Source organism: Peromyscus maniculatus, chromosome 22 (assembly GCF_049852395.1).
Source record: "Peromyscus maniculatus bairdii isolate BWxNUB_F1_BW_parent chromosome 22, HU_Pman_BW_mat_3.1, whole genome shotgun sequence".
Lineage (NCBI taxonomy): Eukaryota > Metazoa > Chordata > Mammalia > Rodentia > Cricetidae > Peromyscus > Peromyscus maniculatus.
The window spans coordinates 26,456,213-26,483,273 of NC_134873.1; positions in this window are offsets into that span (position 1 = coordinate 26,456,213).

Sequence of the window (27,061 nt, forward strand, 5' to 3'; positions counted from 1 at the left end):
TAATTAAACTAGACCTAATGTTAATAATAAAGCTGATACCTTTATTCTTTGAAAGAAATGCCTGCCATGTGCACACCTTCAAGCAATCTCGAGATTATCCTTTGATGAAATGTTCTGGCAGAGATGGTTAAATTAATCTCCTAAAAGATCATATCCAATACTAGAGGCACACTCAGGGCCTCAATGTTTCCTTAGCATGGTCCAGACACATAAAGAGCCCATTCACTCAACATGGAACCAAGTTATTATATAACCACTGGAAATTACAGGTGTTGAGGAAAACTCACCTGACCTGCTGCTCAGCAAGACGTGTAGTCACTTTGAGCTTGTCCCAGGCCCAGTTCCTTCTGTGTACTTCCTAAGGCTTGTGAAAGCTGTGACCATGTTTACAAGTGTATAGATCTCATCAAAGCTTGCCACAGTTAACCCTTGAAGATAAGCCTAGATTTACATTGTTGTTGTTGCTGCTTTTTGTAGTTCAGTGAAGGCTTCTAATCATCCATTTTTTTAGTTACCAAGAAAAAGGTTTTGGAGAAAGCTGTAGGCTAAGTTCTACATTGATTTAATCAACTTAATTAATTTTCTCTCTTATCTCCCTTTCCTCTTCCCCTCTCTCTTCTTTTTTCCTTCTCCTCTCCCTCTTTCTCTTCCTTCCTCTATCCCCTCTCTTTCTCTCCAGGCCTGGCACATGGTCGGCAAGTACTTTGCCAATAATCTATATTCTTAGTCCTTGTTTTCAATAAAGGTATTTATTCTCAAGTTTTCAGTATGGTTCTTGTAGTTTCTTCTATTGTCTGAGAGTTAGATGTGTGCAGGAACAGAGAACATGCTTGCTTTGTATTAGTTGTATTAGTGTTTTATATACAAGTATATTGCTATGGGATGTTCTGTATGTCCTGTGGGAGCCCGTTCTCCGGTTCCTCATGGCTTTACCCAGCAGGTCCGCATAGAGGATGATTAGGACCACGGGCCTGAGTGCAGGTGTCTGAGATGGTCTGCACTTGGCTGTGCTGGGGGATGGTCTGTATGTCAAGTTGCTCTGATTGGTCAATAAATAAAACACTGATTGGCCCGTGGCTAGGCAAGAAGTGTAGGCAGGACTAACAGAGAGGAGAAATAAAAGAAGAGGAAGGCAGAAGGAGTCACTGCCAGCCACCACCCTGACAAGCAGCATGAAAAGATGCTGGTAGGCCACGAACCATGTGGCAAGGTATAGATTTATGGAAATGGATTGATTTAAGCTATAAGAACAGTTAGCAAGAAGCCTGCCACGGCCATACAGTTTGTAAGCAATATAAGTCTCTGTGTTTACTTGGTTGGGTCTGAGTGGCTGTGGGACTGGCGGGTGAGAGAGATTTGTCCTGACTGTGGGCAAGGCAGGAAAACTCTAGCTACAGTATATGGAGAGTTTTGCTTTTACCTAATATCTGAAATATTTCTTTTTCCTTATTACATTTGCCTCTTTTTTCTTATTTTATCTTATTTAATATCTGAAATGTTTCTTATTTTTTATTTGAGACTTCAATACATACATGTAATACATTTTGATCCAATCCACTCTCTTTTTCTCTCTCTGAATTTCTCCCCTTTTCCCTTACCACTCTTCCTTCCCTACTTGATGTGATTTCAAACAAAATAAAAAACTCAGAGTCCACTTGGTGCGCATGAGTGTAGGACAATCTACTGTAGCGTGTAGACAATCTGCTGTACGTGTAACGTCTCAGGGGTTGTGTCCCCGAAGAAAACTTACTCTCCTTCCCCAGAAATCATCATTTACCAACAACTCCTCAGCAGATGGGGGAACATATTGAGCCCCTCCCTGATCCATGCTAGGCCCTTGGTTGGCTTGATTTTGCGCAGGTCTTCTGTTTGCAGTCATAGCTGCAATGAGTTCATTTGTTCTGTGACACTGTATGTCCAACAAATAATGTTCTAGTGCAAATGCCCTTTTCTTCTGGCTCTTACAGTCTTTCCATCTCCCCTCTTCCAAGATGGTCCTTGAGCCTTGGGGATAGGTGGTGTGAAAACAACTGTAACATTTGGAGGTAAACACTGTACAGTCTCTTATCCTCTGTGTGTTAACTAGCTGTGGGTCTCTGTATTAGTTGTCCTAGACTGGAAACATTAGTTGTTCAATGAGGACTGAGAGATGCATTTATCTATCACTATAAAGATAAGAACTTAAGGGATAGTTTATTGCTATGTCTATTTATCATAACAATATAACTAGATTCTTTGATTATGACCTAGACAGCCATGGGACTAAGCCTAGGTAACAGTAGCAGCCATGAATTCCATTTTGTGGAGCAGCCTTCAATCCAATCATAAAGTGGTTGGTGACTCCTATAGTATACATGCCTCTATTTCACCAGTGGTGGTATCTTGCCAGGTCAGTTGTTATTATAGCTTGCAGAGTTCACACCTGTTAGTTATTTTTCCTCCTAAGTAGCATGGGAAGCACCTTTTAGCACCATGAAAGCTAGCTGGTAGGGATGAAGCTTCCAGCTCTGTGCCAGTTTGATTTTTCCATGTCCTATTAAAGTACTTCTTTACCCTCAACTGCCTGGTATTCCTGAAGTCCTCTCAGCTATAATAAGAAAAACAAATCAGCATTTTATAATAAGTTAAAAGTTATTTTTATCTTTAAATAATACATTTGTTCCATTTTGAAAAAGTGAATTTTTAAAATTTGCTCTGGGAGGAAGGGGTTTTATAACCTGAAAAATGTCCCTCTGCCCTTCTGTTTTAAAATATATCAAACAAACTATTACGGCATTGTTTTGTGTGTAAATTATATTGCCATATATAAAGTATGAATTTTAAATTTAAAAAATAAAAGTAATTATTAAATGGTAAAAAGAAAATATTGATGGAAATAGAAGGCTTTTGTGTTGTGATCAACTTCTTAACTAGTACAGAAAGTAGAGGAAAATGGGGTTTGGAATCCCTTAGCGTCTATCTCTACTCTGTTGAACTTTTCCACAAGTGCACGTGGCTGTCCTTCCCTCTGCTGCTGTTCTTGGCAGATATGACCATATATACAACTGCAAACAACCCTTTCTCTTTTCGGGCACCACCTTCATGGAGTCCATCCTTGCTCTTCTTGCTGGCATGAGGTCCCTCCCTACTTCCTTCTGCCCTTTTGTCTGGTGTTTCCCGAATCCCTGTTTTCAGAACCTATTTCTTTTCTGCGCGCCAGCCACTGTACCAGATACATATCCTTCCCATATCAGGCTAACACACAGACATCGCCTATCCACATGGGATTATTCGCTCCCACAGCATCCTGCCCAGATCTGCCTTCCTCTTGCTCAGCAGATGGTACAAGTTTTCATGACACGGCTCAGCTCAGCAACTCCATCCTCTATGCCCTCTTCATATTCACCCCAAACAGCCAACCAGAGATCAAATCCTACCTTCCCAATGTCCTTGTGATTTATTCTAGCTACTAGCTATCTGTCCTCTGGATGGTAGAAATATGTCTTGACGGTCTCATTTCACTGATCCCAGCCTTTGCCCTCACATCCACTTAAGTGCACTGAAGCCAAGGTAATCTTTCTACAGCACAAATTCAGCAATGCCTGTCTTTTGCTTAAAAAAAAAAATCCTCCAAGGCTTTCAGGCGTGCAGAGTTAAGTCTCAGCTCCCTGGCGTAGATCACGTACAACCTTAATCTGGCTTTTACTTGTATTTCCAACTCATTTCCTGCTGGACCCTCTGCTTTCAGCTGTGACTATGTGGCTTCAAAGAATGCAGATCTCATTTTGTTTTTATCTCATTCCCATCTCTTCAGTCCACAAGAGTTCCAGTTTAGTCTAACAGACTTGCAAAAGAAAAATAACATACATGATCCTCTGAAATGTAACCCGGTTCTACATATGATATGCTTGGGATTTTCCCTTCTCTGCTGTCCTTGATGCTGCCCAAAAGGTGATCCAGACACTGGAGACCTAGCAGGCCTGAAGCAGGTGGCCTGTACCTGATGGGTTCCAACCCATTTGTTTTTTGTGTCTGGTCTGGTTTCACACACATTCACTGGCCAGTCCACGTCTATGGTGATTATTCCGTATCAACTTGCTTACATAAATATTAGTGTTTAAGTTCATTTTATTTTGCATATTAAGTCTCTATGCGTGGAATTTCTACTGAATCCTGGGCTTTTTTTTTTCCAAGTCACCACCCGATGGAATCTGACTACCGCATCCAACTCATGTATTTCCTCCTCTGTGCAAACAATCTCCCACCCCATGTACCCTTTGCAAAGACAATTCACTCCATCTTCTGCAGCTTATGCAGCATAGCATGCATCCCCCTGACACTGCCTGTAAAGCCATATGGACTGAGATAGCATGTTGGATCTGGGTGTTTTCTTGTCTCACCCATGTCTGAAATCAACACAGGTGGTCAGAGTCCTGGTCTCTGCTGTGATTTCAGAGTCTAGTCATATGATGAATAATTGCTTACTAAATCTTTACCAAATAAGTCATCCATAGCTCCTTGTGGAAAATAGTAAACTTATTTGCCCTCTTGTTTACTTTGTAAGGCCATTTATCAGATCACAAGGCATAAGAAAATGAAACAATCATTGAAATTCTCAGGCAAGTTTGCACGAATAAATGGAAGGAACTTCTGGAAAATTCCATTTGAATCCAATTTGATTTTCCAAAACAGATCTGATAATGAGATCTGAGCCTGGTCATTGTCTTCTTTGAGGGGAGTTCCCAAACTTGGACAAGAAATTTTCCAGGCTATAGCCAGTAGAATGTCCTCTGTGTCTAACACACTCCCTAGCAGACTAATTTGCTGGAACTCTGGTCCTGTTAATTGACTTTCCTTGATTCAGAGGGCAGCTGGCCACAGACACTGCACTATTGAAATCCTACATGTCACCAAGTTCCTTCACTCACAAGTTTGGAGATGATGGTGGTGGTGGTGGTGGTGGTGGTGGTGGTGGTGGTGGTAGTGAAATGCAGTTCAAAGTCCCAGCATCAAATAGTCCTGCATAGCTTTACACCAAGAACAACCCCCTCTCTTTTATCTAAAATTCCCCTGACACATCTGCTCTTTCAGGAATCAGCTTCCAGCAGCATACCTCAGGGGAAGGCGGGCTTATCGCTACTTTTAGTGGAGGGTGAGTCCAAGTAAAGGCTGATGATGACCCTCATTCCTACCTCTTTCTTAGCAGTAAAATTGTTTCTAGTTTCCCATGAAAGAGGCAACATCTTCTTCCTGAGTGCATAGATCCAGTGTCAAGCAAGCTGAGACCTTTGTTTAAATTTCAATGTCTAGCACAGAGTTGGGTTGCTTGTTCCTTCATCCTTACCGTGCATTTACAGCTACAGCAGGTAAATTTCAGGGCTCTCTGTCAGTTTTCCTTGTCTCCAAAGGTTGTCATCTTGCCTTCTAAATATGTCTGTTTATACTCACAGACCTGGGCTACTCTCACCTTCTATCAGGGAAGCTTCTTGGTGTAGGTAGCAGTCAATGAAGAGACTCACAATGGGTCAGTGTGCTGAAAATAAGCAACTGTCTGTGTTTGGCCTCAAATGGGCCATCTTTACCAACTACCCCATTTATCAGGGCTCAGGCAATATCCTAGGAGAGGAGGTAGAAGAAATGGAAGGACCTAGGATGGAGAAGAACACTGTGGCATGCTTTCTTCTGATTTTGATATGGCTGATGCAATCACACACAGTAGCTGTGGTTATCTGCACAAGATGAAGCCTGCCAACAACTTCTCTCCAGATCTCACTCCTTAATGAGAATCTCCTGGCAGCTCCCAGCTGCTAAGGAAGGGGGATCAGTTATCTTTCACAGTATGGCGACTCGTAGGTTCCTCATGCTCCAGCGGATGATGTGACACCCACGGACCTACGAACAATACTAATTAGACTTAGTGCGTTATCAAAGAAAAGAAGGAGATGTAGCAGGGAGGAGGAAGGTTGGGAGTTACAGGAAGAGTTGGAGGAGTGAAGCAGGGCATGGACTCGGTCATAATTCATTGTATACATGCATGACTCTCAAAGAGTGCAAATATTAAATAAATTCATAGCATTTCCTTGAGGTTCAGCCAAGGAGGGAACTCAAGCTTTGAACTTAACTTCAGGCTTCACAAACCATTCGGATTTAATGAGAAACTTTTGACCTTTACCATCTGAGTTCTTAGAACCTGAGCCGCCCACTCCAGGCCCTCTGTGCCCCCTTTCCCTCTCCTCCACTGTTCCCTGGCCCAGTGGGGAGAGACGTTCATCCCCCAGAGAGTGTGAATGTTTTGCTGAAATGACTCAGCATTTAAATGTCAAGATAACTGAGGCAACACCTCTGTAAGTAATTTATGTAAAGGACAGAGATGAGGCATCGCCACTGTCCAGGCTACCAGAGACCTTCAGGACTGTGAGCAGAGCCCACACAATCAGAGAAAAAGAACAGGGGGAGGGAAAACTGACCTTCCCCATCCCCCACAGTGGCTCCCTCCATCCTTCCTAATGAAATTATTTTTCATTCCCTCCCTCTCGTAGGGTAAAAGGGAAACAGACCCTGAGTCTTAAGGAAATACTCCCACGCTCTTGGCATCCTGACAAACCAACCACTCTCCTTCTTGTTTCCCTGGGCGGTGGTAAAATATCACATGGGTTTCTAAAGCCCAGGAGGAAGTAGATGGCAGAGACCAGCCGCTCTAAAAAAAGACTTTCTCCATCTTTCCAGGGCACTGGGACTTGACTCCATAGTGAGATGATACTTTGATTTGCTTTTTAGCATAACAGAAGTAACAACTGAAAATTTGCAAAGGGTTAAGCAACAGTAAGAATGGAGCACGGGCCCTTGCCTGCACGATGGGGAAAGGGTCTAACCCTTCTTGCAAGGGTGGTAGTTTGAGAGAGAACACTAAGACAAACTGATCTCCCAGAGCCATTTCTCTTCTGCAGAAATGTTTCCCCATCGTTCCTTTTCAACACACAGTTACCCTCTTTTCTTCTTTTTTCTCTTCTGTTTTTAGTAATGAGGTTTCTCTGTGTAGCTTTGTAGCATCTCCTGGATCTCACTCTGTAGACCAGGCTGGCCTCGAACTCACAAAACATCAGCCTACCTCTGCCTCCTGAATGCTGGGATTAAAGGCGTATGTCACCGCTGCCCGGCAAGTTATCCTCTTCTTAATTTTTAAAAGCTAAGCCAAATACAATACACAGACACAGATACATATACATGCATATACACACATTCACACACATATACATACAAATATACATATACACATATTCATGATATACACATGCATACACACACATATATACATGCATACACACAAATGCACACACATACACACAAATATATACCCATATTTACATTCATACACACATGCACACAAACATACACACACACACACACACACACACACACACACACTACGTATTTTTCTGGTAATAGCAGTTGGTGTAGCTTAGATATGTGCTTGTTAGCACATACTGTCTATCCTACCCACAGACAGTGGGCAACCTTCCTATAGTGAGCCTAAGGCTAGGAAAGTAACATACAGATGGGTCCATAATACTGGGATGCAAAGTGTCCAGGTTCCCCATGCAGTCACAGGCAGCAAGGCCTGAGCATAGAAATGAATCAGGTCTAGAAGTAGAAAGGTGAATCTGCAAAGACATCTGTGACTTTGCAGAAAGCTTTTCATTCCTTCATTGTCAAGACAGAGAAAGCCCTAGTCCATGCAAACAGTTACCAAGGGGTTAATCTGGTGGGCAGCATCTTCCTCTGAGCTTCCAGATCATTATATACACCTTCCTATTAGATCATCGATGTCTGTGCTGCATTTTACCTGTGTCTTCTTCTGCTTGACCTAGCAACAGAATTTGACCTAGTGGGCCACCTGCCTTCCAGGATATCATAATCTTTTCATTTGTCTCATCTTGTCTTGCATTGTTCTTCCTCCTACAGTAATCAGCAAACTGAGCTCTAAACCTTACAGACCCTGTGTGATCAGTATTTAAACCACCAAAGTGCTTCACTGATGAATGCTAGGAATTGATATGTGGATATCCCTGCAAATTGATGTTTGAATTTGCAGGGATAGCCACTTGATACATATACCCTGATGCTGTGGCTATGTGGTTCCCAGATATTCACAGGGACTAGGTTTGTAGTTTGATTGCAGATAGGGTGGTGCTGGTCTGTAAACATCAGTCCATGATAAGACAAGGAGGAACAAGACAACACATCTAAAAACATTTAGAGCAGGAATCTCTGTCAGGTACAGACAGTTGGGGCATTGTTGATTTGTGCTGAGTCACTTGTATTGCAAGCTGGGTACCAGGCATGTATGATATAAGCCAGTGTTGCTATGGGTGGCTGTGGTAATTACCTTTCTATTGCTGTGATGAAACACCATGAGCAAGGCAATTTGTAGAAGGAAAGATTTGTTTTGGTTCCAGAGGGCTAAAAGTCCATCACCATTGCAAGGAAGTAGCAGGCAGGATGACTAGAGCAGCCAGCTGAGAGCCCACATCTTGGACCTCAAGCATGAAGCAGAGAGAACACACCAGAAATGGTCTGAGTCTTTAAACTCTCAAAGCCTACTACCAGTGACATGCTTCTTTCAGCAAATCCATGCCTCCTAAGTCTCCCGAAATAGCACCACCAATTGGGGACAAAGTATTACAAAGACATGAGTCTATGGGTGACATTTTCATTGAAATCATTGCAATGTCAACATAGACAATTCAATGGTACAGAAAAGAAATCCCAGAGTCAGGCTTATCAATACATGAACAAATGAGTTTTGATAAAGCCCTAACACAATCCAGTAGAAAATTGGTTTCCTGAGTTAATCAAATATTTCTACCCCAAGTCAGATCTATAAAAGAATAAATTGACAAATGGTGCTTCATTGAAATTAAAACATCTATTCTTCAGAGAAAGTTAATTTAAGAGGGAAAAATATAATCCATAGAATGAAGACAATGTGCATTCAAAGCGTATATTGAACAGCCAGTTTACTAAGAAATAATAAGAATGCAAAATAAGCATATAAAATACATTTGACATCATTGGTTGCTAGAGGAACATAATTAAAAGCACCATGTCCCCTGTGCTCCTAATAGAACAGCCACAGTGGAAAAGCTGAAGGGTCTGAGAAGTGCTGGGGAGGGTGTGAGGAGCCACACTGCTACAGGGCGTACAAAATGGCTTGAATCCCATGGGAAGCAACTTGACCACCATTTCATAAAATGTTAGACAGCATGGAGCAAAAGAATCCATCTCATCTCTTCTCCAAATTTGCCAAAAGAGAAAGTCAGTGCATGTCCAGAGAAGGACCAGTACCTAGATGTGTACTGGAGCTTTCTTTGGACAAGGCAAACCTCAGAGAGAAACATCCATTTATAAAAGCCTTGCTGAACTATGTGCTGTACTCATTCAGTGTGATATTCTTCCAAAATAATATAAATGAGAAAACTGTTCATAGATGTAACTATCACAGTACATGTAATGACATGATTTTGCTAAGTATAAGAGGTCAGATAAAAATAATACAGAGATGAATTTCATTATAGGATGCTTTACAAAATGCAAACCAATTTATATGGATAGAAAGCAGGTTGGTGTCTGATTGTGGGAATAGGAGATGGGAGGGGGAGGACCAGAGGACAAGCAAAGTGAGCAGGCATTTGGAGATGATAGATACTTTCATTGACTTTGTTGTGGCAAGGTTTTTGTTGATGTGAAAATTTATCCCATTGAACACTTTAAATATGTACATTTTTTAGTGTTAATTATTCTTTAATGAAGGCATAAATAGGAGATAAACAGCACAAGTCCTCATCAAGAATGCAAGAGGAGCTCAATAAAATCAGTGGCATTTAGCAGTTCCCTTTTTTGAAGTTACGTTTGATATGGTGGAATTCTGATGTAACCAAAATATTGAGTCAGCCTCTGGGCTTGTTCTACAGGCGGATTAACATGCATTTGGGTGACTAGCTGGCTTTCTGCTTGCCTGATTTAAATTCTGTGTTGCAGAGGTAAAGTCATCTGTATGCAGTCCGTGCTCTTCACGAGCAAACAGACTGTGAATGTCTAAGAGTAAATCTGAGTGAGCATTCTGCTTGTGCTGTGAATGCCCTTCAGCATGACCACGGCTAGCCCACAGATGAAATGCCACATTTGCCTGTCTCTTTATGTCTAAGGGAGTTCATTTCTTTGCATCCGACATACAGGCTCATGTGTTGTTGTGGATCCTTTAAAAATAGTTTTAACAGCATCAAGCAGTTCGTCAGTAGGAAAATCAAAACATCCCTTTATCCCAGGGAAAGAAGAGTTGATTCTTAGAGATTATGTCAGTTTTTACCTATATGGTTTTATTTAGCCTTGAGGTTAAACTAGAGCATCAGGCTGTGTCTCTTTTAATAAATCTCTAAAGGATCCCTCACAATTAGGTGAAGTATGTCTGTGTTCATGTGTGTGTGTGTGTGTGTGTGTGTGTGTGTGTGTGTGTGTGTGTGTATGGTATATTAGTTGTCATTTTTCCAAGAACCAGAACAAATAGGTTCTCACTGTTATAAATAGGAATATCTGTCTATGTATCTATCATCTATCTGTCTATGTATCTATCATCTATCTATCTATCTATCTATCTATCTATCTATCTATCTATCTATCTATCTATCTATCTATCTCTGTCATCTATCTATCATCTAGCTACCATCTGACTAGCTAGTTCTATCATATCTATCTCTATCTATCTATCATCTATTGATCAAAGGGATTTATTAAGAAGACTTATCTCAAGCAATTATAAAGGCTGAGGAATCAGATAACTTGAGTCAGAGCCTGAAGACTGAAAGGGATTCTGTAGTTGAAGTCTTGGTCCAAGGGCAGGAGAAGAAAAAGCAGGGCAGAGAGAGTGAATTCTTTCCTCAAGTTTTGCTGCATGTAGACCTTCCACTGAATGCATGGCACTTATAGCATGGTTAAGGCATTTTACTTTAATCAGTCTCCCTATCCAAATACCAGTTGCATTTAGAAACACGTTCACAGGCACACCCAGAGAAACTTGGAGTCAAGTGTCTGCACACGGGTGCCCCATCTGTATTGACCCATACAGTTAATGATCACAATATAATCAAGCATATGTTCCCAATTCTTATACATGTCCAAATATGTGGAGAACAAAATTGGTAATGGTGAGAATGTTACATTGTAATGGTTTGGATCTGCAATGTTTCCCTCATGCTCATGTGTTTGAATGCTTGTCCTCCAGCTAGTGATGCTGACTTGGGGGGCTGTGGATTCTTTAAGAGGTAGGGCTTAGCTGTTGTAACTTGAATACCAGAGGAAGATAGAGTGCTAAGGTTTATAGTCTAGTCTACTTCTAGTCTGAACTCTGTGTCCTGATCTGCCAGGGTACCACACACAATGCTTGCCCCTCCATGATGGATTGTGTCCCCCCAAAAGGTGAGCTATACCAAATCCTTCTTCCCTTGAGTTGCCTCTTGCTGGGTAAATGGTCACAGGGCTTTAATATAAGCAACTAATGCAAGCACTGATGCGTAATATCTGGCTTTGAGTTTTCAGCCTTGAGGTTTTTCTGTCCATTGAATTTAGACAAGTCATTTGACTTAGTGGAGCTAAGAATTATGAATTGCACATGGCCACATGTCTCTAAATATCACTCATAGCAGGGCTGTAGAGGTCCTGGAGGATCAAGTCTGTGGCCAGAGCAATGGCTTCAAATCCTGGCCTCTTGTCTTTGCAGCTGTATATTCTAGAACTATCCACCTCCTTCTCTGAATTGTAAATACTTTATTTGCAATATTAAGGACCCACATCAAAGTGTTGCTTTGAAAATTAAGTAAAGTGGTTTATGTTGGTATACGATTACTCAATAAAAGTTGGCAGTTATTTTTATAACACTGGGTCATTCAAGTAAAATTCCAAGAAATATTTCTCAAGTTTTATAATCAGAAAAAAGTGAATTATAAAAAAGGAATTATTACATTCCAGACAGGCATAAACATTTCAACAAGGACTGCCAAATCTTTGAATATTCAAATGTGTTTTGAAGTTTAAATGCACATCTTTTAAATGACAACTCCCTCCTATTGTATAATAAAGACTTCTATTTCAGAGAAAAGATTAATATGTCATGCAGGCATTTAAATGAATAATTGTTAGAATAATTCAGGCAGTCTGCACTTTGTTTAAATGACTATTAATCTATCACTTCAGAGTAAACATCTAAAAATTGCATGAGTAGCTTTATTGGTGCCATGAAAACTGGAGACATGATGAGTAATAAAATTTTAGGTCATTATAAGATATGGGATATGGAAAGTTTTCTCCAGTAGTAGATCATTGCTTTAGATGGAAAATAAGGCTGGGGATGTTGCTCAGTGCTAGAGTAGTTATCCTCCCCCCCCACACACACACATATACAGAAAGAAGGAAGGAAGGAAGGGAGGGAGGGAGGGAGAGAGGGAGGGAGGGAGGGAGGGAGGAAGGAAGGAAGGAAGGAAGGAAGGAAAAATAGATGTTGCAACAGAAACAGCTCCAGTCCTGGAAGACCTGGCTTTTATTACAGAATTGTTTCTATAGGTAAAGGGGATAGTGTTACTGAAGAATTAAGAAATGGTGAGAACAGAGTATATGAAAATAAGTAGTTACACAGAGAGAGGATTGGGGGGAATCCCATGAAATCTTATCATTTAGACATGGCATGGCCATTTAGCTAATGAACTCACTGTAGCGATGGTCACTTGCTCAAGATCTGAACAAGATAGGGCCTATCAACATTCTATCATTGATGGGAAAGGGCTCATGAGATCCCACCCTTCCCTGTAGAGCTAGTCACAGCTCATGGTTACTGAGGAAGGTGGGGTAGCCACTGGTAAGTCACCTAAACCTCAGTAAATAACTCATTGTCAAGTTCAAGCAAGTAACTCTAATCAAACCCAGCAGAACACACACACACACACACACACACACACACACACACACACACACACATACACGACACAAACATAGGAAGGGACTATTTGAGGAAAAGCAGAGGGCCAGAAGGAGTACAGGGAGGATGAACTAGACAGTGCAGGAGAGTGAATCTGATCACAATAGGTCATGCACATGTATGGAGTCATCAGGGAATAAATTTTTTTAAAAAAAGACAATGGGAGTTTATAACAGGGTGAAATGGGACATAATGGTGGTAGATGCAAGATCCACAGGTGGCCTAGAACAGTGGGAGATCAAATCTCAGAGAAAATTGAAATGAGGGAATAACTTCGGGAGTCATTCCCAAAAAGTAAGCAAAAGGGAGAATTTTGAAAAGACATGAAAAGCAGAACAGAGTCTTTTAAGGAGCAGGTAGCACTTTGATGCACAGAGGGGCTTGGGATTTGTGGTGTTAAAGTGTGGAGCCCAAGAGGCAGCCTGAGTAATAAATGGTGATGGCATGTTCATGGCTTCTTATTAATTTGGACAAATGGTAAAGGCCACCTCATCTAGTTCACTGTGCAGCTGTCTTGGACACTCGCTGTTAGCGGAGGGGTGATCACATCCCCAAAGTGCTGTTGACAGAAGAAAGCCTGTGTGCCACCAAGTCAGTGGTTTCCTAGAGTCCTGGGCGTTCTCAGGTGTTCATCAGTTGTTTAGCAGAAAGTGTATGGAAAGCAATGATGGCCAGATCAGGTGGACCCTTGATCCCTGTAGATCCTGTTTGCTTGGTTCTACATTAAAATAACTTCTCATCCAAGTCCAGTTCTTCAGCTATCCAGGAATTCAAAAGTCACAGAAAGACGAAGTTGTGACCTCTGGTTTGGAAGGGGCAAGGCAAGGGAGGTATTGTAATTCCTCAGCTTGAGTGTCTTTTGCTGGGCTTGCATAGTGGTGGTCTAGATAACTCTTCTGAGACAGATCTTGTCTCTCCTCAAAAAGGCATCAGAATACAGATCCAGAGGGAAGTGGCTCTGAAGAGGGGTTGTGAAGCTCCTCCAAGCATTCCTAATCATGCTGTCCCTTTTTCCTCAATGAAATCTCTGTGATATATAAGATCCCAAAGGCAACGTCAAAGCCTGACCTCACTCCATCTTCCAGGAACTACCAAGAAATGGGAGAACAAACTCCATGATTAAATAACCACTTTTGGGGGTGTTCAAAGAGGTGCTCAAAAGTGAAGTGTGATGGAACTCAGTGGAGAAAGATAGACATCTGAACTCTGATATTGCCAGGGCAGCTTTCCTTGAAGAGAAGCCTATGAAGACATAAGTATTAGAAGAGGTTCACGTGATTTACATAAATTAATTCGAATATTTCTCTTACATGCAGCCCTGCAGAACCATCCAGCCTCCTTCTTCCTGTCCATTGCTGCCTGTTTGCCTGAATTGACACACTTTATTTTTAGCCTTCAATTCGGTGATTCCCTCCACCAAGTCCTTTCCCCTTCAGTGGACATTTATTGACAGCGCAGTTTTATTGACACCTAGAGAGTTGAACTCAAGGGTGCTTCTAACAAATTTACAATGTAAAGAAGAATAAACACACACACACACACACACACACTTTCACACACAGACTCACACACACATTTTTCTTTAAAAAAAAAAAAGATTGTCTAGTGCAAAATGGCAAATTTGGGGTCATTTTCTTCCACCTCTTCCCTTCCAGTCTTGTTAGAAAATGACCCTTCGTTGCAAATGTTCTGCAATGAAGCTGTGTTCCTCACCAGAGTTCAAACGTTTATCTGGGAATTTGAGCACTGAGGCTTCCAGAATCCAGAAGATGCGGTCAAGAGGCTGCTCTCCACCTTCTCAAAGGTGGGACACAGGGGAGTCTCAAGCAGGAGAAGGTCAACTCGGAGGAAGAAAGGTGCTGTCAGTGGGTCTGCATATTGGAGCCCTCTGAGGTTCTTTTTGAGGTCCTTTTTTGTCAAGCCAAGAAACAGACTTTTAAGCCTGGTGGTGGTGGTGGCGCAGGCCTTTAATCCCAGCACTCGGGAAGCAGAGGCAGGCAGATCTCTGTGAGTTTGAGTCCAGCCTGGTCTACAGAGTGAGTTCCAGGACAGCCAGGTCTACACAGAGAAACCCTGTCTCAGGTAGGGGAGGGGGAGTCTTTTATAAGATGGTAAGGAGAGAAAGAGTCACATGACTGTTGAGACAGAAAGCTGTCACTGTCACGGCTTTGCCAGAACTGCTGTAAACAAGGAACACTCTCCAGGAAGCTCAAACAACAGCAATGTACTTTCTCACAGTTCTGCCGCTCCTATGGTGGAGATCAAAGCGTCCATAGTGTGAGCTCCCAAAGAGCTTTAGAGAGAATCAGCTGTGGGACTCTGTCCTAGGTGCTGAAATTTTGCTGGCAATCTTGGGTACCAAGGGACACCGCCACTGCCTGCCCTGCTCTCTACCATTACCCTCTCTTGGCATTCTTCTTGTGTGCCTATGTCTTTAGATCCAAAGCTGAACTTATCATGAGCACGTAGTTGTAATGTACTGACTCCGCCTTATGACCTCATCTTCTCCAATTAACTCTATAAGAACTTTGTTTCTGATTACTTCAATAAGGACTTATTTCCAAATAAAGTCAAATATTCTGGTAATAGTGTTTAGGAATTCAAAACTTGCCTAGCCTTTTCTTCTCACTTGGAAATTATCCCAGAGCCCATGTTACCTGCTTTTTCTATAGGAATCTGTATTGTGTCATAATTCCTCCACATAGCTGAGAGTTTTTTAAATGAACAGGTTGGGGACAAATAAACATTAGAGAGATTTTTATGGAAATTGAGCATAAAATGAATAGTTAAATGCTTTGAAAGTTTAATGTGTTGTAAATGCTATTTGAAACCCCCAAGGGGTGTGTGTGTGTGTGTGTGTGTGTGTGTGTGTGTGTGTGTGTATCAAGAGAAAGAAAAAAATGTAGCAACCAACTTGTTTTACATGAGTCCCTGCAAGGATTGTCATATGTCTCTGGCTGGATTTAGATTTTAAAATAATTTTTCTTCTCTTGTTTTATTTTACTTTATTGTATTCTGTTTCATGTCCGTCTACTGACAGAGTGATAGTATAGATAAAAACCTATGATGGTTGTAGTTCTGGAGGTTGGGAAGAAACGAAGTATGAACTATGTAAGGAAACACCAAATGTCAGATCTTACTGACTCTTTGAGGAGACAGAACTTTATAAAGTTCATTATGCTTTGATATTTCTGTGAGAGTCTTTGGTCTGTGAATTTATTTTGTTTTAATATCATTCTCTGAGTCAGGTTTTTTTTCTAGCTTCTCTACAGCTACCAATGTCCGCCAGTCCCCAGAAAAAGGACTGTGTTTTCTTTTCTTTTCTCTTCTTTCTTTTTTTTTTTTGGTTTTTGAGACAGGGATTCTCTGTGTAGCTTTGGAGCTTTTTCCTGGAACTCACTCTGTAGCCCAGGCTGGCCTCGAACTCACAGAAATCCGCCTGGCTCTGCCTCCCGAGTGCTGGGATTAAAGGTATGCGCTACCACCACCTGGCCAGGACTGTGTTTTCAGTATGCTTGCTCTTGCCAAACACATTACAGATTATTCCAAACCTATATATGCACTTAATTCATAACTTAATAGATTTTATTTATAGGTTTCTAGATTAAGAGAATTTATAGTTAATATAAATGATGATTAATTAATACCAGACTCAAATATATCAACAACTTCTGTCACATTTTCCCACTATGGCTACAGTCTGAGGACCATTTCTATGTGTGTTTTGGGTCTTCTCCAAAGAGAGTGGGTGAGGTAGAAACATGAAGCAAGGGGGAGACCCTGGCTCTGCCACATTGCCTTTGTCCAATGAACAAATTTGGATTTGGAAAAAGAGAAAAAGGAAAGGATAAAGCTGAAAGAAGATGGAAAAGTAAAGTAGCCATAACTTCCTGAAAATTTCCATTGTGATTCAATATGGATTTGCACAAATCTCATCAGAGTCGAACTGCCCAAGCCTGAGCTTGCTTTTCCCTTTGAGCTTGATTCTTCTGGCTTGTTGTGGTTATCATGGTTGATGGCTGAAGAGATTAGGTAAAGGCAAATGTATCTAGTATATACTTGTTACTACTGTCCAGACAGGGGAGAATACAACTCGATGATAAACATCATGAGATTAGCCTAAAATCAATCATATTCTCTGTTAGAGAAGTGCGTGAGATCCAGAAACATAATTGGTTTAGTGGTTTTTCCTTTTTATCTACACACCCACTGAATATTACTTCTGTTCACTAGGCATGAAGGTAACAAATACATTTCTACCAAAACATGAAAGACAATGTTTCTGCTGTCAAATAATTTTCAGTGCACTGGAGGAAATAAAAAGTAAGCTTGTATTTACAGTGCACTGAGCTAAATTCATATAAAGATTCTAGAGGTGCACTTGGGAATAAGAACTCAGTCTATTTATAAGCATAAAGGAGGAAGTGTGGAAGCTGGGACAGACAGTCAAGTGAAGTGCATAGGCCTAGAGAAGGCATTTTTATTGGTTTAAATTGCTAAGTTCACCTGAAGTGTGTACTGAAAGGATTTTACAGGACAGGTTGTCTGGTTTGCATTAGCTTCTCAGTCTGTAAAAAGAGTGAGAATTAAGAAAAATCTTTGTTAAGACAATAACCCTAGTTGTTACAATCTGAGATGAGTTGTTGTTAGTGAATATTATATACAGAAGTTGCATGGCCATGTCTGCATATTCAAATTATCAATGTGATTATGATATAGAAGACAATAATTGGCCATTTTATTAGTGACTGGGATATCATGTGGCTAGTCAACAAAACTGATTATCTATTCATGTTTAGAATTGTTTACAAAGAGAAGAAAAAGTACACTTGATGGGGACTGTGTTCATAGCTACATAACCTTCCCTTAAGCATCATAGTGGTTTCTCCATGGTCAAGGCTACTGAAAGTAACTTAATTAGTTCCCTCATATCTTTCTTTTTCATGTTCTCTGTGTGAAAAGATCAGATATGTAGCTGTCTGGCCACCACAGCCATCTCATAAAATTTCCTTTCTGTGGGAAACCGATTTAGCCACCCGCTTTTCGTGTCTCATGTTTCTCTCATGTTTTAGCCCTCTAATCACAATCTGTTTTCCAACTAATTAGTGTTGGGACAACTCAGCCCTGAACCTCAACTTGAAACCATTGATATCATGGGGAGAAAACACTTAATCAAATGAGTAGTGTCTATTCAATAGGGAGTTGCTCTCTGACTAAAGCTGCATACTTCTGAGTCTTTTGGTCTTCCAAGAACCATCTGCTTGGGGCAGGCTTTGCTTTGGCAAGGTCACCATGGACATGAATGGCAAAATAATGACAGACTGTGTTTTTCTTGAAAGTTGCAATGCTCTAAAATAGTTCCCAATTGGCCATCAATCTCTATCAGGGGAATGGCTTCAGCTTAGCTTGAAGGGACAGATGGTCTTCCCATCACATTCTTCAGTCTGTAAATGGTATGGCAGTTCTAATTGTGTGTACATATTTCCTTTTGTGTTTCCTTGATTCTAATAGAAGAGACATGTCTTCTCATCACTCTGATAGCAAGAAAGCTTCCACTGTGGTCTCTTTTAGACACAGGAATGTTCTGTAACAATTTCTTCTGAGCTGAATCATTCCATCCAAGAGACTGACTCCTTAGGACTCAGGAAGTAAAATGTTCAGAAGCCTCAGCATGTAGTTTAAAATTATAATGACACAAGCCCCCCCCCCCAAAGGTTGTATTAGTAAGGACTGCTAAGGAAAAAAGAATGTCCTACTTGCAAGTCCTGTGGGAAGCTCCAGGGATGCAACTCTTGGCTGGAGTGGGCTTTCACCAATGTGGCTACCTTTGAGTCGCCATGCTCTTGTGAGTAACTCTTCAGCTAGATTCCCGTAAAAAAACACATTGGTTCACCTAATTGGACTTCAGAGGATCATTCATTACCTTGGTCTCACCTCTCAGAAGTTCCCTATTTGTTGAAGTTTCCCTAGAAAAAGTCACATGACAGAGAAGTATCTTGGGAACAGGGAACCAGATCCCCACTCCTTCATGCAGATAGAATTCAGTTGAATTGTGCAAGTGCTATATGATTTCAAGGCAGGTCCTGAACCCATTCCTTGATAAACAAACTAATCTATATTCCATGACAATTTTGATGACCTAAAGGAAATACATATCTAAATTATTCTCTGAACACCTGTCAACAGAGGAAGCAGTTACTCAGTAAGAGCTACATTCCATTTGTTCTAGTAAAATTAGAGTGGTTTCCTTTGGGGCTTCTATAGCTTCCCCTAAATATTTATTTTATTCTTCATGACTATTTACGAAGTTCCATGTAACCCCTTCTTCTAAAAAGCCAACAAATTCACCATAAAATGTTGAGTATGCCTTGCCAGGTAGCTCTAAAAGGCTTCTTATGATGCTCCAAGTCTAACCTTGTACAGTTATTTCCTCTGGATTGAAACATTCCTTTATGGAGAGATGGAAGAGTCTAGTGAAGGTCAGATTGACTCACCTGTCTTCTTGCCAGCTTATCTAAACAGTAAAGAATTGTTGGAGGAAGAAAGCTGTAGCAAGAATATTGAAGGTCTTATTAATAAAATCAAACCTGAAGCCAGGTATTGGGGTGACTGCTGGAAGATCAGAGAAGCAGAACAAGCCACAGCCACCTCACCTTGCCAATTCTTCAGCCTATCCTGTTTCCCTAGACTGGAAGCCTCTGAGTCCTCATCCAAATGGATCTCAGCTGAACTGCTGCTGCTCAAAAGCCTAAAAGCTTAACCAACTCTAGTTCCTGGTCCTCACACCATATATACCTTCCTGCTTCCTGCCATCACTTCCTGGAATTAAAGGCATGTGTCACCATGCCTGGCTGTTTCCGGTGTGGCTTTGAACTCACAGATATCTGGATGGATCCCTGCCTCCAGAATGCTAGGATTAAAGGTGTGTGTGCCACCATTTTCTGGCCTCTATATCTATTGGCTGTTCTGTTCTCTGATCCCAGATAAGTTTATTAGAGTGAACAATATATTGGGGGACACAATATATCACCACAGAAAGCTCTTCAATGGAGGTTCCTGCAAGGTGTGCAGAGAGCTCCAGTGATGTGGCGTTCATGAATTGTCATTCCTGCTGGCTTGGAGGTTTTAGTGAGGCAGCTACTTTTGATTCATCCATGTCTCTGCAGTATCCCCTCACTCATGTTTCTGTAAGAAACTCTAATAAACTAGGTTCACCCAGTTGGACTTCGCTAAGATGTTTCTTTGATCTTGTCCTTGCTTTATCTGAGAGGGCAGGGATGAAATTTTGTTCACATTTCTCCAGGAAAAGTCACACAATGTCTTCATCTGTAGCTAGAGCTGCAGACACTTTAGTGATAGCTCAGATGTTGTGATTTTTTTAATCCTCTGCAGATTCTGCAAGGGCACTGTCCAGGAGCAGAGTGCCCTGTAGCCTCAGATTCTGAAGAATGCTTGTAAAAAAAATTAGTTTTTTTTTCCATCAGACACTGCCAGCTTCCTAATTCACATGTGATAATGAAGCCTAGGACTGGTCTCATCTAAAGCATGTTCAAGCATGTAAACCATATTTGCTGAAAGGTGATAATCTGTCCCTCCAAACAGCAGCCAGTTGAGAGCCCTGTATGCACCAGACAATGGGCAAAAACATCCTTCCATGTATTATCACAAGACCAGGACATTCAACTTGTAGAGCTGCTCCTAAATAGTTCAAATGAAAATGGCTGGTGGTAACAATGGGGGATTTGATATAGGGAAGACGTGATTCATATTCTGGCCAGAATTATCAACAGCTTCACGGCCTTGATTACAAATTGACTTATTCATAGCTAGGATCTTATCAGCAGCCAAATCAGGACAAGAAAAATACTTTTCAGAATTTATTTGAATATAAGAATAAATATAAGAATTGAATATAAGAGTAATATAAGAATGAATTTAACAATTTATTATTATAACTGAAGGTGCAGCGAAGAGTCCCTATTGTGGCTTTGTAATGAGCGATAGCTAATGTTGCTGTCATGCTACTGAGATGGCAAAGGAGACCAGAAATTCTGTCATCCTTTGCATCATGCTGACTGGCCCACTGTGTCTTCAGTGTATCATAGAGTTTAGATTTGAATAGCTTACCAGATGTGTGTCAGACACACTGAAGAATCTCTACACAACAGCGTCCGTTTCTCTTCAACTTGACAAAAGCCCTGATTTCAACTCCAGTGGACAGCTGCCTGTGGATCAGGTCGTGTCAGAATGAAGTGGCTGTTTCTGTTTCTAAACATGCTGTCTCTAGGATGAAGAGAAGGGACAGGGGTATTTAACAGTGTTATCTTCAGAAGTCTCCTATCCAGTTTGCACACGGACACATGCTCCTGGAAAGAAGGTGCTAGGATGCTATGGTCCTCAGCCAAAGGATGAAATCAAGTTCAAGGGACAGGTGATGATGAACCCCAATAGAGAAAAGTTGGGAGCTTATTCACTTTATTCACCCAGAGCTAATCAGAGCATATAACTAATCAATGGATTGAAAATGAATATATATGTATGTAAATATATATGAATATACACTGTCTTAGCTATGTAAACTTGAGCCTATCAAATATCCTTTCTGTGCGGTGCCCCATTTTCATGTATGTAAAATGAGATAATGCAGTAGTTCCCCTTTCTATACATATCATGGGAAAACTCGGCAGCCTCAATATTGCTTTAGTATCTGTGCAAAAGGCTTTTGAGACCCACCGCAGACCTGCCAACTCTCCGTCAGGGCTTTAATGAAACCTCAGGGGATGGGCTGATGGAACTTGCCCGTAGAGGTTAGCAGATATCTCAAATCCTGAATACACAGTGGCTGGCTTTTATTGAATTTTATATCAAAGTGTGATCAGGTGGCAACCCACCAGTCAAGCTTTCTTTGAACTTTCTAGTGTGGTACCTTAACTTAATTGCTATGTGTTTTGTTCATGTCACATGAAATTTCCATGAGTGAAAATTGTGTAAATACTTGGTCAAACTCACCCATCTTGAATAGATTTTTTTTATCACCTCTTCTTCTGGACTTAGTTGAATACACACAGAACACGTGTACAGGCAGCCAACAATACCAAGAACAACAGCAACAGTGCCTGGTGGGTGATCTAAAGAGCACTTAAGACGTTAGGAACAGTGTGTGCTCTGATAATTTTCTCAGTAAGGGTGAGTTTCACTTGTTTCTTTGAATAGCATAGATGTTTTTGAGTTTTAGAGAAACACATAAATTCCGAGAGACCAAGTAATTATTTGAGTGCAACTTAAAAAAAAAAAAAAAGAAAGAAAGAATTAGGTTAGCATCTTCCAGGCAGCAAAAAACGGATGTTTTGCAAGTACAGAAAATTCTTTGCAAAGGAAGATGTGTAGATTCACAAACTGGAGATAATGAGTGTCAAGCTTAAAATTTGAAAATGGAGTGATTTCAGTGGGTTTTCAGTGAGAAGCAGCATGCTGATTTGTGTTGTTGTTTTTGTTGTTTTTTGATGAAGAAAGGAAAATATGGAATAAAGATCAGCTTCATCATAAGGTCTGCATCGAAGCAAGAATAGTCTATACCCACTCGGGTTCTCAGGGATATTGTGTAAAACAATGCCAGAGGAGGAGTGGTAAAGCTGGTATTCTCTAACAAGAGAGGGTCCGTCAGAGTGATGGAAACTACCATTGGGTTTTTATGCACATTTTGAAGAGAAGCAAACAGTTATCCAGACATTGTGGATGCTTCTGGGTTGTTTTAAAGTTTTGTTTTTGTTTTAAGCCATTGTTACATGTCACAGGTATTAAAGTTGTAAATACTTTCCTGATTTGCAAAAACTTTCAAAGCCTGTAATTTCCTGTACAAAACTATAGTGAGATAAAACTGAGCAATTGAAGGGATCATTTTGGATCCCAAATTTGGGTTACTTAAAATGAGATAAGAAGACGGAAACATCAGTACACTAATAGGGATATTCATGGTCAGCAGGCCACACTTGATGCCTCCTGTGGGGACTCTCACCAACGTTCAGCCCATTGCTTGGAACCGTCATTTATAGAATATGCCAATGAGTTTGCAAATATCCTAAGATTGTTCCCCACAGATTCTCCGGATTAAGGTGAAGACTTGGCAATGTTTTTGCTGGAGTTGAATTGACTAAGGAAAGAATTTAAAATCCTATTCATTCTCCTCAGTATCCTGTATTTCTTTGTGTGGTAATACAACTGCAAAAAGTCTATGAAGATCAAGTCTCTAAAAACTTGGTATTTTTATTCTGTGAACTGATACTTTCTAGGCTGTACTTCTGTGATCAGTATGGAAACTTCTTTTTCATTTAGGAGATGGTGTGCCTGAGGTTTTGTGGGCATGAATGAAGCAGTTGCCTTGTCTACAGTATATGTCTGGGGTTTCATGGGAGAGCTTCTATCGATACACCCTGAGGCTGCAAATGTCCCTTTTCAGGCTGGTAATCTCTGGAGAGACAGATTAAAGTTACAAGGTCCTCAAGATGAGATGGAGTAACTGAATCATAATACTATAGAACAAGCTCTCTCAGAAGAGCCTTACTAGAGTGTGAGATGATGTGGGTAAGAAATGGCATTCCTTATGCCAGAATACATTGTAATTAGGAACCAATATCTCTTGCTTGAATATTTTACATTAGTATCTGTATAGTGATTCAGAGGTATCATCTGATTTATTGCTTACAAAATGTTATTAAATAGTTACTGATACCTTTCTCAGCTTTATATAGGAAGCACTGAATTTAGAGATCATATGAAACCAACTTGTATTCTGAAAGCTTAACAGTGATTTTTTTTTTATCATTTTAATGTATATTTCTCTTAGTAGGTTTGTGTATTTGTCCCCATAAGGTATTTGTCTGTGTTTTTCCACAATGGGTGACTTCTTAGAATTCATGTGGGTTGAACATTTTAAAATTTTATGACTAATGAAGCAGCTTCCCATAGACTTCTCTTGGAAGTATCTCATTAGGAAGACAGTTTACTTTATCACCAATCAAAATTATCACCAAGAATACTGAAATCCCGTTGTCTACCCCAGGAAAAGTTCAGAAGTACATGTGTATGTGTTTGTCCCCGGTGTTTTCATGAAGGGACATAGTTAAGATTCCAGAGATAAGGGCTGATTAAAAAGAAAAGTTTGTTTTAATTTAATATAATTTAATTTGTTTTCCCTGAAAGTACAGGTTCAAAAGCAGCACCACTTTGCTGTCTGCCATATCTGAGAAAACACCCATTTTTTTTCTATAGAGTATGGCAGAGCAGGTAAAATTGAATGTTTGGTCTTAGCTGTGAACCATGCAATTGAGAAGGACAAGTATATGAGGGTGGGTCATAAGGAGGTTTTAGATTGATTGTGCTTTTGACAACCCCAGATGAATCATTTACATTTTTTATATGATAGATTTTTGTCCTAGCAAAAAAAATCCTGTAAAATGTGAGCCATTGTTACTCTTAGTTTATGACTAATATCATAATGAGCCTTTAGGGGAAAATAAAGAGGCAAAGGTAAGTTTTCTTTAACAAATCAATAGATCTTATTGAGTTCTTACAGAATGTATTTTTCATCTATTATTGATCTAAGTAATAAATAGTAAATAGGTAGAATACTGCCAATTAAACTCCTTAAAAAAAAAACCTGGTAAGTTTACTCATAAACTTCAAGTGAATGACTTAATGTGAGCCACAGTCAGCTTAATGCTATCAAAGGAGAATAAGAAATAGAGAATAGAAAAATGTGTTGCCTTCCTTTGAAAGAGTTTGATAACAGGGTAACCTTGCCTGCTTTTCCAAACATGGCAGATCAAAACAACCAGAGAATCTGTTAGAAACCGATGTTTTTCAGAAACACTAGCATCTGAAAGCTGATTTCATTGAGGGAAGGAAAATGCTGAAGGAATTAATTAGTTCAAAAATCACTGTGGCAGAGCTTTAAATAATACCACTGACAAAAGTACAACATTAACACAAGAAAAAATGATGAAAATGTGCATTTATAAAAGCATAACATTAACACAAGAAGAATAATGAAAAATGTGCAAGACCTCTTTAGCTTTTCTACTTGAAATATGATCTGAGAGTAAATGATGATTCTCTTTCTTACCATTTAGTGATGTGGCAAGTATAGCAGCTGAGGGTCCAGAAGTCTTCTTAGTCATTTCACATCATTATAATGTTTTGGCTTCTGTTTGGTAGATTTGCTTATTGAAATGTAAATAAGTCTGTGCATTGTTGCCATTTGGTTGGTCATATATGGTACAAGCCATGACTAAGTCATTCATAGTAGTTATTTAACTTAGTTTGGGCTATTATAATAATTGCATACTATATTGGGTGTCTTAGAAAAGCATGCATGCATTTCTCATAATTCTGGAGGCTAACAAAGCAATTGTAGATGTGGGTCTTTGCGAGGGTCATCTTTCTGGTTTGCAGATGAGCTGCTCTTTGTGCCCCCAATGGAGGATGAAGATCTCGTGACTCCTTTTTGATATGGGAATTAATCTCATCATGAAAGCTGTACTGTAATCATGTTCATCTCTACAGTAGAATGGAGTTTTGACACCTATCTTTTGAGGCACATTGACCCTAAGTCATATCAGTAGTCAGGAGTATATTAGCTTTCAGAGGGGGCCGGTGAAAGGACTCAGAGGCTAAAATTGATTGCCTTGCAAGCTGATGACCTGAGTTGAGTCCCTGAAAGCCACATTCAAAAGATAGATGCAGTGACAAGATGAAGGCAGAGACAAGAGAATCTTCCAGAAGCTAGAAGGCCAACTAACCCAGAGTAATAGTATAGCAGAAACAAGAAAGACTCTGCCTCAACAAGATGGAGCAATCAACTCCTGAAAGTTGCTTTTGGACTTTCACATGTATTCCACTGCACATGTCTACCTGCAAACATACACATGAAAATCATACACACACACACACACACACACACACACACACACACAAGAGTCACATACACTTTTTAAAAATATTACATTTTAAAAGTTAAATTTTTAATGGATTATAAAGTAAAACCAATTCTATGGCATATATACAAAGCCTAAAGAATTTTACTGAGACAAATGAAGACCTGACTAAAAGCAGAGATAAACTATATTCAAGAGTAAAAAAAAAAAAATCACTTTTTTCAAGATGTTAATTCTCCCAAACTAATATATAAAGTCAACAAAGTTCTAGATAAGGTCCTGACAGTTTGTTTTTTGTTTGCTTGCTTTTGGTGGGAATATGGAGGACAGCAGTAAATAAGCCAAGTCCTAAACTGATACGGAAAAAAGGAGCAAGAGGAGGCAGATATGGAAGAACTAAGGTACCAGTTGCTGGTGCCTAATAGGAAAAAGACAAGGAAATCAAGTCAGCTTGACTTGACTAGCCAATATAATAATGGAATTTAATTGATTGTTTAGAAATAGTCCCCACTTGTGTGATCACTGGATCATGAAGAGGGTGAGGCTGCAGCTCCATGAGGACCCTTGTATTTCACTAAACACAGTATTGCTAGGACAGTTAAAGTCAAGGAAAGAGGGATTCCTCTGGCTTCCTTCAAGCCACATGGAAGAGTCAACTCTGGATTTAATTATAACTCTAAATGAAGGTTTTTAGATACAAACATGGGATAATATATTTACAAAATGGAAGTGAACCCACTTCCTAAATGTGGTACCAAATGTTTAAGCACAAAGAAAGACTTGGGTGGTCATCTACATTAAAATGAAGAGATTTTATTCACGATCAATCACATGAAGAGGGTGTGTATGCAAACTCACAAAAGGTAAGACTGTATTTAGAGATTTAGAATGCACGTATCCCATATATACATACATAATGCGTGTACATATAAATGTACACATATATTTGTGTGTAGATAGATAGGCACACACACACACATAGATACATAGATAGAAAGATGATAGAGATAGATAGATAGGTAGATAGATAGATAGATAGATAGACAGACAGATTTCCTAGAAATAAAAGAATGATTGATGACCTAACTGAAATCTAGGCAAATTAATCAAATGGATATTCCATGAA